We start from the raw sequence: 16850 nt of genomic DNA, 5'->3' as shown, positions 1-16850 counted from the left end.
TATTTAAAATATTTAAATCTTTGTCCAGACTTAAGATATTCACATATATTCTTATTTGACTAAATGTTAAGGGAACTGTATGTACCTCAGTGAATTGTGAATTGTAGATAGCAACCCCTTACTGTGTTTGGCCTAAGTATTTCACCATACTCTCCTAAACGATGTCCTGTGTGATCCATTAAACCAAAACAAGACATTAAAATCCGATGAATCACCCATACATGCTATTTTCAGGGCATGTGAGACTCACTTTTACAGCAGTTCTGAAATTTTACTATTTAATTCAGCTCTTGAGTAGTGAGGTACCTTTCACAAACTCCAGAAGTTTCTGCTGAAATCCTAGGACTGAAATTTTCCATTTTGAAAGCAGGGTAATTGTTTGTAACACAGGCGCACCCCCTCACCCCCCCACCCCCTTCCCCACTGGCTGGAAGCAGAACTGGAAATGATCATGGCTTGTCTGGCGGTGAAGTCCTGCACAGATGTTCCAAGTGATATCAACTTTCCTGGCTGCACAAGGAAGACCCTCTGTGAGCTGGGGTTCCAGCACTGTGTCCACCCATCAGAAAGGGCTGCTTCCTTGGCCTCCCCCAGTGCACCCCTGCCTGCATTTCTCCCTCCCTGGTGCCCATCTTGTGGGTTCACAAATCTGGACAGTGATTTTCATTTACTCTCCTGAGGCTACTCATAACCATGACAGCTCAGAGGGGTCACCAGATTTTATGTTTAACTTCATCTCCCAACATTTTATTGTACAATTTTCAAACATTCAGAAAAGTTGAAAAATGTTTAGTGAGCCCTGGCCGGTTTGGCTCAGCAGTTGGAGCGTCGGCCTGCGGTCCGGAGAGGCCTGGGTTCTGTTCCCGCTAGGGGCACGTACCTCGGTTGCAGTTTGTCCCCGGCCCTGGTTGGGTCGTGTGGGTGGCAGCCACTTGATGTGTCCCTTTTGCGTCGATGTTTCTGTCTCTCTCTCTTCCACTCCCTCCCACTCTGTCTGAACAAAAAGTGGAGGAGTGTCTTTGGGTGAGGATTAAAAAAAAAAAGAAAAGAAAAATGTTTAGTGAATAGCCATATACTCAGCACCAAGATTCTAAAATTGACATCCTAGACTGTTTTGTCACATGGCTAGGCCCCGTTTTCAGAATTGCTGGTACCATGGTATCTACAAAACTCTCCTTCCCTGAGCTCTTGTGGCAATTATAGACTGAAATGCACACTTTAATAAGTATTTACATTCAAAGAGACACTAACATTTAGCACCTGCTTTGTGCCAGGCCCTGAGCAAAGCACAAAGTACTTTTACACATCTGTTTTCATTTAATTTTAATCCATGAGATAAATATTATTATTATTTCTAACTTTTGGCTAAAAAAATTGAGACCCAGTGAAGTAACAATACTTCCAAAGTTGTTTATAGCTAAAACTATTACTATAAAAGAAATAATTACAAATAAAATACCTTATCTAAGATAAAATAGTTATATTTAAGTACTTTTGTTAGTATTTAAATAATTCACTGGCAGAACTGCATTGCAATAATTGAATGTGTGTTTCAGAACAAGATTTTTGAAGTGGTTGTCTGGAAGCTGCCATTTGACATGGCTGTTTGGATGGTCTACACCGAGTCCCCAGAGAAGTTTTGTTTCTGTTTTTTGTTTTTGTGGTTATTGTTGTTTAATATCAGCCATTTTAATTGTACCACTCAATTTTTCTCCGCCTAGAGAATTGAAAGTTTATCACCTGTTTTCCAGTGTCACTTGATGAAACTTCATGGGTTTTGATGACTTAGTGCAAATAATTTAACAGAGAATTCTGGACAAATGCTTCTTAGCCTTTTGGCTAAGATCAAGTGTAGTTAACTGTTCTTATCAGAGAATTCTGGACAAAAGCAGAACATACCAAGCATGCAGTTTCATATTCATTTTAATAGCCTAAAAGCAAGCCAGAAAGCTTTGAGTTATAAACAGCTATTTTGGAGTCTCTGTTTCCACAAGTGACATAACACAATATGCTAGGGACAATGGCAAGCAAATGAACTACAAGGAAAAACATCTTAATCATTATCAGTTAATAATGATGGAAGGGATGGATTTGGGAATATGAGGAGGTCTATAGAAAGAGGATATAGAGGTTGCCAAGAGCACACTTTGCATTGTCCAAGATTAGCCCTTAGAACTCTCTGCTTTCTTCCATTTTTGTAGAGAAAACTAGTCAAATATGATTATCTAAATTTATAGGGCAGCCCTGGCCGGTTTGGCTCAGCGGTTAGAGTGTCAGCCCGCTAACCAGAGAGTCCCAGGTTCGGTTCTCACTAAGGGCATGTATCCTGGTTAGGGTCGTGTGGGTGGCAACCTGTCGATGTGTCTCTCTCACATTGATGTTTCTCTCTCTCTCTTCCTTCCTCTCTCCCTCCTGCTTATCTGAAGAGAAATGCAAAAATGTCCTAGGGTGAGGATAAAAATAAATACATAAATTTACAGGGCATTTTACAATTTATAAAGCATTTTTTTAGAAATCATTAGACTTGAATTTTTCAACAACTAAGAAGAAGTCAGGCTAAATATTATTGTTCCAGTTCTCCTAAGGCTGAGAAGCTAAGTGACAACCTGGATCATCCAGCTTGTCATCTACCTCACCAGGTGGAGTATGGGGTTTAGAAATCAAGGACTTGGATCTGAATCCCTTTTCTGCCTCCTCCGAGCTCCAGGCCTCTGAGCCACTGAATTAACCACTCTGAAATTGTTCCCTGTGAAATGAAGACAATAAAACCTATCTTGTAGGCCTGAGGTTAGGATTACATTAAATTATGTGTGAAAAATACTCTGTAAACTGTCATATACATTATTAATTTGGTTATTAATATGCAGATAATATACCATCTGCATATTAATACACTTTATTTCATTAAACGTTTTTTCTTTCCTTTATTGATTTTAGAGAGAGAGGAAATGAAAGGGAGAGAGAGATAGAAACATCGATGAGAGAGAACATCGATTGGCTGCTTCCTGCATGCCCCACATGGAGATTGGGCTCACAACCTGGGCATGTGTCTTGACCAGGAATTGAACTGGTGACCTCTTGGTGCGTGGGTCGATGCTCAACCACTGAGCCACACCGGCCAGACTCATTGAACTTTCTTTTTTTTTATCCTCACCCAAGGATATTTTTCCATTTATTTTCAGGTAAAGAAAGAGGGAGAGCCCTGGCCGGTTTGGCTCAGCGGTTAGAGCATGGGCCTGTGGTCCGGAGAGACCCGGGTTCGGTTCCCGCTAAGGGCATGTACTTCGGTTGCAGTTTGTCCCCGGCCCTGGTTGGTCGTGTGGTGACAGCCACTCGATGTGTCCCTTTCACATCGATGTTTCTCTCTCTCTGTCTCTTCCTCTCTCTCCCTCCCACTCTATCTGTACAAAAAATGGAAAAATGTCCTCGGGTGAGGATAAAAAAAAAAAAGAGAGAGCGAGAAAGGGAGAGAGAGAGAAACATCGATGTGAGAGGGACACATTGACTGCCTCTCACACGACCCCGACCAGGGCTGAGGACCAACTGAAACCCAGGTATGTGCCCTTGCCTGGAATCAAACCTGGGACTCATTGGTCCACAGGATTTCGCTCTACCATGAGCCAAACCGGCCAGGGCTCATTGAACATTTTATGGTGGCATTTTCAAACATACAGTAAAGTTTGAATATAATTATTATATTTATAGTGAACCTCTATGTGTCTATTACCTCGCTTCACCATTTATCAATATATGATCAATTGCACTTATCTGTAACCTATTATTGAACCCTTTGTTAGATTATTTTTTAAAAACAATCCCACACTTTATATCACTTGATTCAAAACATATATCTCTAAGAGACAATAACTCTTTAAAAAATATATCCTCAATACCATTACCACATCTAAAAGAAATTAGCAGTAATTCCTCAATGCCATCTAAGATCCAGTCAGCATAGAAATTTTGATGATCTCTATGCACAACCAATGGACACAGACATTAAGTTGGGGAAAGCAAGAGGGAGGTGGGAGTGGGGAGGAAGGGATCAACGGGGAAAAAAGGGGACATCTGTAATACTTTAAACAATAAAAAAAAAATAATTAAAAGAATTAGTTTTGATGATCTCATAAGTGTTTTTGTTTTTTTTTTTTAATCTGAATTGGGATCCAAAAAAGGTACACACATTGCTTTTGGTGATATTTTTTTCAAAAGTCTTTTAAAAATCTATGACAGCCTGGCTGGTGTGGCTCACTGGCTGAGCGTTGACCCATGCACCAAGAGGTCGCTGGTTCGAATCCTGGTCAGGGCACATGCCCAGATTATGGGCCCGATCCCCAGTATGGGGCATGCAGGAGATGGCCAATTGATGTTCTCTCTCATCAATGTTTCTATCTCTCTCTTCCTCTCTCTTCCTCTCTCTCTAAAATCAATAAAGAAAAAAAATTAAAAAAAAAAATCTATGACAGTCTCCCACCCTGCCTCAACTTTTTCTTTTTTAACTTGTTTTGTATTTGTTGAAGTCTCCCAGCCCTGGCCAGTTTGGCTCAGCAGTTAGTGTGTCGGCCTGCAGTTCAGAGAGACCTGGGTTCGGTTCCCGCTAAGGGCATGTACCTGGGTTGCAGTTTGTCCCTGGTCCTGGTTGTTCGTGCGGGTGGCAGCCACTTGGTGTGTCCCTTTCACGTCGATGTTTCTCTCTCTCTCTCTTCCTCCCACTCTATCTGAACAAAATATGGAAAAATGTCCTCGGGTGAGGATAAAGAAAAAAAGTCTCCCCTATTTTGGAGTTGCTATTGTATTCTGATGGTGTCATGTTTTTCTATCACAAGTGTTTATATAAATTGGTGATTGTATCAGGAGGCTTGATCAGTTTGCAGTTAAATTTTTGGGAAAGGTATTTCACGGATGTCACTATGTCTTGTTCCATCACATCAGGAGATGCATCAGTGTTTGGTTGTTTCTGTTTTTGTGATCTTAAGGTTCACACAGTGAACCTGGTATATGGACAGTGACGTTTTCTATTTGAGGAGCATTCTTTAAAAGGAAGAAATAAAAATTACAAATACAAAATGAGATTCTAGGTCTTAGGAGGGGACCATGCAAGTGAGGGGTGCTGAAGCTTATCTGTATTAGCTCACACCTCTGGATACAGGTGTAATCAGACTGATCCATTCATTATTCAGTTCCCCATCAGCCTTTCACCAAATGGCTGTAGCCTCCATTGAGGATCATTGTCTAGATCTATTTTTTTCACTCTAAATTATTCTAATCATATCATTCTTGCATATTCATTAGCTGGTCTACTTGTATATAGAACTTTCTTTTGTCAACTATTTGAATATCAGTTAGAGTCCAGAAAAGAGAAAGAAACCCTACAGTGATTTGAACAGAATATTTTAACATAAGAAATCATTAAATAGTAATATGGAGTTAACCAACAGGAGGTTAAGCAACTCTAAAGAATATGGGAATATGGGACTAGCAGATAGTCACACTTCTGGAGCCGAGTCATAGCACCCAAAGGAGTGACAAACTGGAAGAGGGTCTCCCCATCCTCAATGATGGAGAGAATATGGCTGTGCCCATTGGATAGTGGGGAAGTTCACCAAAGTGCTTTAGGCTAGGGCTGGTGAGCAGGAAACTGGAGTGCTGACAAAGCTCAATATGGGGGGTATTGATGGGGGGTGGGAGTGCCACTAAAACTCACTGGGGTGTCCTCCATACTCTTGGCCATTGTGTACAGCAGGAACAAGCAGGAAAGCATACTGGAACCAAAAAGAAACTTCTTCCTCCTACAATGTCCTTCCAGCATCCTCTACTGACAAAAACTTACTACTACTCCAGGGTGCAACAGGAGAAATGTTTACAGGATCCAATACCAGTATCACAGTGCAGAGCCAAGAAGTGTGGACTGGGAGCTGAGAGGCAATACATTGATATCTCACATGCCATGAAATCTAGTTCATACAGGATAAATGCTTTGTCCTTTCCATTTATTTTCCAGTTTTTTGAATGAGTTAGTACCCTGGAAACCTCTGAAGATTGCCATAATGATTTCTATTGTTGTCATTGTTGTTTTGAAGTCATTATGAACTCATGAATTTTAATGTATTTGAAATGCAGTTATTATTTTTTTGATTGGCAACATGTATTTTAAACTGAGGCAATGCATACAGAATCCATGTTTTCTCTCCTTAAATGTTTACGAGAGATAAGATAAATAACTAGCAGAGTTAGTTAGATAAGATAAATAACTAACACAAAAATCCTCATAGCAGAGATACCTGTAGCACAGCAGAATCAGAGCTGGGGAGTTTCTTTTCTATTGCCCAAAAGTACCGTGAAGCACGTGAAAAATCTTGCCATTGAATGCACACTACCTATACAGCAAGGAAAGGAAGCTTTGTTAATTATAGAGGGTTAGCCTATCAGAACTTCCCAGTTGGTGTGTCATGAGCCACACACATAAGGCTTTCTGTGTGTGCTACGCAGTGACAAAGGTTGGGAAGCAGAGGAGTAAATGACTAAGGCAGATTTGATTTTCCAGAGTTGGCTGAAACAATCTCTTTCACCCTACAATCTCTCTTTTACAATGTGATTTTGCCGCCCTTCCATCAATGGGTGGAGCCTGGTTCCCAATCTGAATCCAGCCTTGTCACCAATAGAAGGAATGGGAGTGAGGCCAGATCAGAAAAGGCCCTGCAGCTACTTCCTGGTTCTGCCTGGAAGCTTGTTCTGAGGGAAGCTAGCTAGATACCAGGTTTGACATCCAACCATCCTGAGCTGGCTATACTAGAGAGACCATGTGTGGGTCTCTAGTTGACCTCCTGTGCAGCCAACATCAACTACCAATCATATGAATGAGCTATTTTGGATGTTCAGCCCAATTGAGCTTTCAGATACTACAGATTCAGCTAACATTTAACTGTAGCCACAAGGAGACCCCCAGTGAGAACTGCCCAGCCATGCCTTTCCTGAATTTTTGACCCACAATATCATAAGTGAAACAATACGTTTGTTTTAAGGAGCTAAGTCTTGGGGTAATTTGTAATTCAACAGTAGTAACTAGAATTAAGGCCTTGGATGGAACATGGAATAGAGTCAAAAGACCTGGGTTCGAGTCCAGATTCATTCATGTACTAGATGTGTGATTCTGAGGAAATTATTTAACAGCATTAGCCTCCGTTTTCCCAACTGAAAATGGAAAAAATAATGTGTCCCAGAGATGCTGGAAGGATCAAATGATTGCGCCTATGAAAATCTAGGGGTTGCAACCTATTTTTTTGAGCTTTTAAATTTTATTTTTATGACTTTTCATTTTATTTTTATAAAATGTAGAAATGTAGAAATATAGAAAGTAGCCTGGCTGGTGTGGCTCAGTGGATTGAGTGTCATCCTAGGGACTGAGAGGTCCCAGTACTATTCCTGGTCAGGGCACATGCCTGGGTTTCGAGCTCAATTCCTGGTTGGGTGTGTGCAGGAGGCAGCCTATTGATGTTTCTCTCTCACATTGATGTTTCTATCTCTTTCTCTAAGAATTCAATAAAAACATTAAAAAAATATATAGAAAGTACAAATGTAGGAACAATCATATATATTCTTGCAACTGGGAATTACCATCATTAATATCTTGATTTACTTCTAGTCTTTCTTTTTTTAACAACTCTATTGGTTGTTTTGGAAAAATAGAAATATTATGTATTTATTAAAACTTCTTCAATCATATAGAAAAGTACCACAAAATATGGAGTGCTACATGAAGGTGCAGGTCATTTGTGCAGGGCCCATGGTAATCTCTGTATCATCCCATTGTTTTCATTTCTGTGATGCCCAAATCAGCATCCTGGCACACTTTTCAATATTAGGATTTATATTGGTACCTACGAAGAAATTCAGTTGTATCTATTGTTACTCCCCTGGTCTTTTGATTTTCTTTAATGTTGGGTCACTATTTAAGTACAACTGTTTACTGCCCTGGCTGGACCATCCTCTCCTCAGGAGGCAACACTGTCTATGGTTCTAGCCAAAAGGAAAACTGTCTCCACCACCACCTAGCCCTCTGCCTCCTTTTGCAGCAAACTGTAGTCAACTCTACTCCACACCACCTGCCTGCACAGCTCAGTATTCCTTCTGATGTGCAGTTGCTGCTGCAGAATACATCCTTGGCTGTATCAGAACCCATTTTACACCTCCATCTGCATTTGGTGGCACAACTGCAAAGGCTGTGTGGTACTCCCACTTTTGTGGCATCCTGGTAGAAACCCCAGTTCTGCTCCTTTAAGTTCCCTTCTGTGTGGGCCACACAGCGAATCATGTCTCCCAGGTCAACTCTGCATGTGTTTCAACTTAATCCTTCCTCTAGCCTCTGTGACCTCCAGCCTCCCCACAGTGTTGGGCCTTTCTCAGTGGCTCTATTCCTCCTGGGTCTAGAAGCTGGGAAGGCAGTGCCGAGGTCATCCCAGTGGACATGGCTGAGGTTTCTCCTGCTGGGCACAACAAAACCACCCAAGACTCAGGAAAGTGTGCATCATTAGGGTGCTTCCTCAGAGAGGATTTATTTTTAGCTCATCTGTATATTCCCTGGGAGGGCTTCAGCTGTCCTGCATGTGAGCTCTTGGATATGAGATGTTAAAGAAAAAACACTATTCTTTTTTTTTTTGTATTTTTATATTTTTTGCTGAATGTATTACAGATATTCCTCATTTTCCCCCTATTGATCCCCTCCTCCCCATTCCCATCCCCCTCCTGCCTTTCCCCACACTGTTGTCTGTGTCCATTGGTTCTGCAGATAGATATATAGATAGAGAGATAGATAGTATTCTTTGGTTTCTCTCTCCCCACCCCCCACCCACTCTTCCCTTTGAGGTTTGTTAGTCTAACAACCAATTTGTACTTCTTAACCCCTTCACTCATTCCCCCAACCCCCCTCCCATCTGGCAACCAACAAAATGTTTTCTGTATCTATGAGAATGCTTCTGTTCTGCCTGTTCATTTTGTTTCTAGATTCAATTGTCAATAGCTTTGTATCCATTGCCATTTTGTTTGTTTATATTTTTATCTTTTTCTTCAAGAAGACTCTTCAACATTTCATATAATAATGGCTTGGTGGTGATGAACTCCTTTAGCTTTTTCTTGTCTGGGAAACTTTTTATATGGCTATCGATTCTAAATGCTAGCTTTGCAGGATAGAGTAATCTTGGTTGTAGGTTCTTGCTTTTCATCACTCTGAATATTTCTTGCCACTCCCATCTGGTTTGCAAAGTTTCTTTTGAGAAATCAGCTGACAGTCTTATGGGAACTCCCTTGTAGGTAACTAAGTGCTTTTTTCTTGTTGCTTTTAAGATTCTCTCTTTGTCTTGAACCTTTTGCATTTTGATGATGATGTGTCTTGGTGTGGGTCTCTTGGGGTTCATCTTGTTTGGGACTCTCTGTGCTTCCTGGGCTTGTATGTTTGTTTCCTTCACCAAGTTAGGGAAGTTTTCTGCCATTATTATTTCAAATAGGTTTTCGATTTCTTGTTCTCTCTCTTCTCCTTCTGGCACCCCCAAGATAAGAATGTTGGTACGCTCGAAGTTCTCCCAGAGGCTCCTTACACTATCCTCATTTTTGGGGGGGTTCTTTTTTCTTTTTGCTGTTCTGATTGGGTGTGTTTTGCTTCCTTATATTCCAAATTGATGATTTGCTTCTTGGCTTTACCTACTCTACTATTGAATCTGTGTAAATTATTCTTTACTTAGTCAGTGCCTCCTTCATTTCTGACTGTGCATCCTTCATTTCTGACTGGTCCTTTATTATGCTCTTGAGGTCCTCACTAAGTTCACTGAAGTTCTCACTAAGTTCATTGAGCATCCTTATAAGCAGTGTTTTGAATTCTGCGACTGTTAGGTTGCTTATCTCCATTTCGCTTAGTTCTTTTATTGGGGTTTTGTTCTGTTCTTTCATCTGGGACCTGTTTCTTTGTCTCCTCATTTTGGCTGCCTCCCTGTGTTTGTTTCTACGTATTACTTAACGAGAGGTATGGGGCTAGCTGAGACCAGATGCTGCTTGTTTGAAGGAATTTAGGAAACCCTGAAGCAGGACCCAAGACAGGCCAATCCTATGGTAAAGCAACTGGCAACAGCTTGGGTGGGCCTGAAAGTTGGGTGGGGCAGGGAATCACCAGGGTGGGGCAAACAGTGTGAGCCAGGTTGCTGAGTTCCAGATATGGCGGCTGTCTGCTGCCCCAGGGAAGGGCTCACCAAAGGAACAAAGGCTTCTGACAGCACGTCTGTCCAGGAGAAAGCTGCCTCTCCAGCACTCACTCCAGCGCCAAACAACTTAGCTCTTCCCCATATGTCTCTGGTGCCTTTCAAGCAGCCTCTCCGATGCTGGAGCCTGGAGGGAGCAAGTCTGAGTAAGTCCGTGCGCGGACCCTTTAAGAGGAGCTGCCTGGGGCTCCAGACACCTCAGCCTCCCTCAACCTCAGTTCCCGCTGGTTTTCCAGCCAGAAGTTGTGGGGACTTCTCTTCCTGTCACTGGAACCCTGAGCTGGGAGCCTGGTGTGGGACAGGAACCCCTCAGTCCTCAGGAAGGACCTTCCCAGCCGAGGTGTCCTCCTGATTTTTATCCGCCACACAGGGGTGTGGGACCAGCCCGTCCACCTCTGCCCCTCCCACCAGTGTCCATGTGGCTGCTGCTTTAATTCCGTAGTTGTAGGACTTCCATTCAGCTTGATTTCAGCTAGTTTTGAATGATGGTTGTTCTGTAGTTGTAACTTAGATGTGGTTGTGGGAGGATGCGATACAGCATTCACCTATGCTGCCATCCTGATTGGAAGTTCGAAAAAATATTATTCTAACTCCTTTTTTAAAAATATGTTTTTATTGATTCTTTAGAGAGAGAGGAAGGGAGAGAGAGATAGAAACATTGATGTGAGAGAGAAACATGGATCGGCTGCCTCCTGCTCGCCCCCCACTGGAGATTGAGCCCGAAACCCAGGCATGTGCTCTGACCAGGAATTGAACTGGGACTTCTCAGTCTATGGGATGATGCTCAATCCACTGAGCCACACTGGCCAGGCTTATTCTAACTTTTATTTTATTTTATTTTATTTATTTATTTATTTATTTTTTCATCCTCACCCGAGGACATTTTTCAGTTTTTGTTCAGATGGAGCAGGAGGGAGAGAGGGAGGAAGAGAGAGAGAAACATTGACATGAGGGAGACACATCGATTGGTTGCTATCCACACAACCCCAACAGGGGCTGGAGGCAAACTGCAACCCAGGAATGTGCCCTTAGCGGGAATCGAACCCAGGACTCCCCGGTCCGTGGGCTGATGCTCTAACTGCTGAGCCAAACCAGCCAGGGCTTATTCTAACTTTTAAATGAGGAGTTATTCATGACACCTTTTCAGCGCAGCAAGACAAACTTCATTCAGGGGACTCTTAAGATAGGTATAGGGACCACTGCAGTGGGCTTTTGCAATGGGGGAGAGAGATTGGGCTCAACTCTGAATTCACAAAGGAAAAGTGGGAATTGATAGCCAAGGCTGAGGTTGTGGAGAGTGAGGGGAGAGGAGATGAATGATTGTCAGTGGATAGAAAATTGCTATGAGGAAACATCAGGGGTAAGGGAGAATTCTGGCTAAACTGATGTACCAGGTTCTTTAAAAAAATTTTTTTAAATTTCAATTATAGTTGACATACAATATTATATTAGTTTCAGGTGTACAACATAGTGATTAGACATGTGTATACCTTTTATATATACAGTTATGTGTTCATTTATATATTGGAAAGTGATCATCTGATAAGTCTAGTACCCATCTGGCACCATATAGTGATAATGATATTGACGTAATCCCTATGCTGTACTTTATATACCCTTATCCACATGACTATTATAACTGGCAGTTTGCCCATCTTAATCCATTTACCTTTTTCACAAATTCCTCTGTCCCCCAAACCATCTGGCACCCATCAGTTTGTTCTCTGTATCTATGAGTGTGTTTCTATTTGTTTATTCATTTGTTTTGTATTTCTAGATTCCACATATAAGTGAAATCATATGGTATTTGTCTTTTTCTGTCTGACTTATTTCACTTAGCATAATTAAAAATAGAACTATCATATGACCTAGCAATTTCATTTCTGGGTATTTATGTAAAGAAGTCCAAACACCAATTCAAAAAGATATATGCACCCATAGCTGTGTTCATTGCAGCATTATTTACAATAACCAAGATATGGAAACAACCTAAGTGTCCATTAACAGATGAATGGATAAAGAAGATATGGTACATATATAATAGACTATTACTCAGCCATAAAAAAAACAACAACAATGAAATCTTGCCATTTGTGACAACCTGGATGGACATAGAGGATATTACACAAAGTGAAATATGTCTGGGTTCTTGCTGAGGGCAGGGTAGAATGCTCAGACCTCCCCTGAGGGATGGTGAAGGGTGGAAAACCTGATCAGATATTGAGATGATCAGATATCAAGGGTGAGGTTCTTATTAAACTGACTTAGAATTCTTGCTAAAATTGGACAATGCAGAGACAAACATGGACGCCCAGAAGTCAGGGCCTAGTTGAGAAGAAAGTTCAGAGGAGCCTGACTAGAGTTTGGTCCAGGAGAGGATCTTTGCTGGGGAGCAGGTGTTGATCAGTGTTCAGAAATCTGGGTATTAAGACAACACATGAACTGGCACTTCTTCCAGTCCTGGTGTATAAGGACAGACTGGAGCTTGTATCATCCTCAGTGTTTCCTGGTACCTGGGCTTCCTCTACCCAACAGCAAAGGGAGGCCTGGAAGAAGGCTGGCTTGGGCTTCTTTAAACTGGGGAGCTGAGGGAAGGACCTGGGACTAGAAGAAAAAAATTTATAAATAAAAATGGTCTGGGGAGCCCAGCCGGTGTGGTGCAGTGGATTGAGTGTCATCCCTTGAAATGAGAAGCCCTGGTTCAATTCCCAGTCAGGGCACATGCCTGGGTTTCGGGTTCGATCCCCAGTAGGGGGCGTGCAGGATGTTTCTCTCTCACATCGATGTTTCTATCTCTCACTTCTTCTCTCTCTCTAAAAAAATCAATAAAAACATAAAAAAATAAAAATAAAAAAGGCCTGGGGAACACTGAGCTCCTCTCATTTCCCCGCACAGGGCATTTTCAGAATCACACTTACTTCTCCTCTTGTCTTCTCCAAACACCCCACCCCCTATCCTCACGGGCTGTCAGCAGACTTGTACAAACAACCCAAAGAGCCCACTTTAAAGCCATGCCTTTGGATTAAGTTCTCTCTCTCTCTCATCAATAATTTTTTTTAAAAGTTACTTTAAGCCTAATTGTTGCCCTAAAACTACTTAACCAATTTATACTTGTGTTAGTATACAGCAGAATGATACCTGGAAACATTACCACAGTGCTTTGTTTTTCTCCTCCACAGCACTGAGATATGAGGATGCCATTTGCTCCAGGTCGGGGGTGGTTGTCAGGCAAGAATTAGACCTGTGAAAAGGACACCAATTCCTGACTTCAGGGTTCAAAAGACACCATCCCTAGTGAGACTGAGAGACTTGAAATGAAGCACAAACTTGAAATGAAGCACAAACAGGCAGAACAGGTTTCTGCCCTGAGTGCCCTCCTCACCCCAGGCACACACCTCAAGAAAGTGTCAGCCGGAGAGGAAAGAGAGTTCTGGCAGTTCCAGTAACAGTGCAGGAGCTATAAGTTCTGCCCCTCTCTATCTCCCACCTGAAGGAGTTGGGGGGACAGATCTAAAATAGAAATGCCTTGGTGCCCAGCGGGGCTCCTGGCTGGAGTGCTGGAAACTGCACAGGTGTGCCTGTGCCACGAAGGGCTGCATGGGCTGAGGCATGAGGCATTCCAGGTACTGAGTGGTGAAGGAGGGACCAGCTCCGCGTGTTTGGGCTGAGTGGGAGGGCAGTGCCCCTCAGGAAAGCCCAGGCAAAGGGACCAGGGCTAAGGGGTATAGGGTAGACTTTCTGTTGAGAGTTAGAGGCAGGGGTAGCTGCCCCTCTGTTAGTCATTTTCAAGGATAGGTGGAAACTGTCAGCAGGGGTAGCTGCTGAGATCTGTCCCAGAAAGGGTCATACATTGTCTGAGCTGAATGAGAAGAGGTCACAAGTCATAGACATTAGCCTATCGCTGAGAAAACCAAGGATTGAGAAGTCACAACCAGTTGCAGGGGCCCCTATCACGGAGGGGAGGCACTTAGCTAAGTCCCTTCGAATTGAGCCTGGAGAAAGCAGAAAACTGATCGATGGCACTTGAACTCTGAGTATAAAATGTTTAGGAAGGCATGTCCTTTTAATGTCATACTGTAGTGTTGTGAAACCAGCCCTCCTAAGGGTCACCTGATGTTCTAAGGAAGTCATTTCAAAGTGTGGTCCAGAGATTTTTGGAGGTCCCTTGAGACCCTTTTGGGGACCCATGAAGTCAAAACAATTTTCACATAAATATTAAGATGTTATTTGCCACCAATACAGGAACCCCCGCATCAGATTGCTAAGAGTCAAGAAGTAAATTCTTCTTAGGTACAAATCTAGCTATATTTTCCAGCCTCCCTATGGTTAGTTTGGCCCTGTGACTGTGTTCTAGACAATAAGTTTTAGGCAGAAGTGATGCCCTTTGCTCTCACAAAGGCCCAAAGGGTGACCATGTTCTTTCTTCCTCTGGATGGTTGAAACGAAATCAGCTCCCCTTTTCCCAGCCTCCCATCCACAGGACAATCTCAGGAACTGCCTGTTGACAATGGCAGAGAAGGAGGCTGGATCCCTGAATCTCTGATTAGCAGAGAGCCACCCATACAGGAGCCCCTCACTGGATATAAAGAGACAAGAAATAAACTTTTATTGTGTTAAATCACTGAGCCTTGAGGGTTTATCTGTTACTAATACAATGAGCTCTATACTGTGAAGACTGAGGCCACTTATCTAGAGTTAACTGCTGTCGTCAAATTCAATGCATGGCAAATGTAATCTGACAACTCTCTTATTTGTTTGGCAGCCCTTCAGGTTCTGACATCAGCTGTATTGTGCTGCATGACAACTAGGCATCAATAAAAAACATTTCACAAACATTATTGTAATAGCTTCTGCTTTTAAAAAGACAAACTAATTTCCTACTCTTTTTCTCCTCCAGTACTTACACTTGGCATCAGTCAAAATTACTTCTAGCCCAGCCGGTGTGGCTCATTGGTTGCGCATTGACTCATGTACCAAGAGGTCGCAGGTTCGATTCTCAGTCAGGGCACATGCCTAGGTTGCAGGCTCGATCTCTAGTAGGGAGTGTGCAGGAGGCAGCTGATCAATGTTTCTCTTCAATCTATCTCTCCCTTCCTCTCTCTCTCTAAAGAAAAAAAAAAGTTCCGCCCTGGCCAGTTTGGCTCAGCGGTTAGAGCGTCGGCCTGCAGTCCGGAGAGACCCGGGTTCGGTTCCCGCTAAGGGCACGTACTTCGGTTGCAGTTTGTCCCCGGCCCTGGTTGGTCGTGCGGGTGGCAGCCACTCGATGTGTCCCTTCACGTCGATGTTTCTCTCTCTCTCCCTTCCTCTCTCTCCCTCCCACTCTATCTGTACAAAAAATGGAAAAATATCCTCGGGTGAGGATAAAAAAAAAAAAAAAAAAGAAAAAAAAAAGTTCTAATATCATGTATATTATCATCCTTAAAACTGTGGCATTAATAGGCATGTAATGTCTAGTGCATGGGGGTTGATAATCCTGCTGCAATCTAGACTGGTCATATTACAAATTTGAAAGGTATCAGAATATGCCAATTTGGCACAAGGATTATTTTGAGCTGAAGCAATTGCGAAGAAGCAGATATAAGAAAAGCTCTCTATCCTCCTGTTTGCCTAAAAGCAGACCACAAATCTGTAAAGGTATCCCTCCTCCCCTTTCAACCAGGAAAGGCAGAAATTAATCACCAGAGACAATTCAAGACCCGTATCAAATCAGAGACCGGAATCTAAATAATTTCGCTAAAATTAGCCCTACCTACCATTCGTTTGCCCTTATATTTGCCTTTCCATTATTTGCCACATTAGAAATTCAACATTCTTTGCCTTTGTCTTGTCACTTCTCTAAAACTTTATTGTTCTTTTGATAAGGTGCTATTGTGAAGGATAGACAATAGGGCAATAAGACAAAAGAACATACAGCTAAAGTACTGTGAAAACTTGTACTTGGAAACTTCTCACTTGGTAGGTCTTGCCCTGGACCCTAAGAGGATTACAGGAACTAGGTGTAAGGAATCGGGGGGCGCCGCCGAATAAAACAGAGAAGAGACTGGAGAGCCAATCAGCCGAATAAACAGGGATCAGGCTTTATTGGGTACATTCCGGGCGGGTTCACAGAGTCCTAGAAGCCTCGCTCAATGTAAGGGCTTGTGTCTTTTATATCTGCCTGTTGTAGCTGGAATTTGTCCCTTAGGGTTTGGCCCTGCGGGGGCTATGCATGGAGCCTCTGGAATGTGAATTGATAAGAGCAAGATGGGAGTTAATCTACAAGCTGGAGGCAGGCCGTTCAGGGTGGGAGACAAGGCTGAGCAAGCGAGACAATGGTCGAGCACTTTGCCTGGCGCCAGTCCCCAGGCCATCGGACACTAGGTAGGAGGGAAGGAGATAGGCATCAGCCAGAGCTGACCACTATATTGTGCAACTGCTTACCCCTCAGACATAATGGCTAACTGCAAATATCTGCTTCTGTACATGCTTGCTTGCTCGGAGACCCTTAGCCCAACTTCTTAAGAGGGGCTAAGAAAACTATATAAGCGACCCACCCCCTGGGCTTGGGGCTGCTCTCTCCTCTGCGTAGGATGGGACAGTCGCTGTGCAGCTAATAAAGCTCTCTTA

General features: G+C 42.7%; 1 pseudogene; it reads left to right on the top strand.

Annotated features, from left to right (window-relative positions):
* The first annotated feature begins 1819 nt into the window (after window positions 1–1819).
* On the top strand, window positions 1820–1983 carry LOC118638083 (annotated as a pseudogene).
* Window positions 1984–16850: the final 14867 nt, after the last annotated feature.

The sequence above is a fragment of the Molossus molossus genome, unplaced genomic scaffold, assembly GCF_014108415.1.
Source record: "Molossus molossus isolate mMolMol1 unplaced genomic scaffold, mMolMol1.p scaffold_m16_p_20, whole genome shotgun sequence".
Lineage (NCBI taxonomy): Eukaryota > Metazoa > Chordata > Mammalia > Chiroptera > Molossidae > Molossus > Molossus molossus.
The sequence above is the reverse complement of the archived record's forward strand: the minus strand, read 5'-3'. Positions and strand labels throughout refer to the sequence as shown.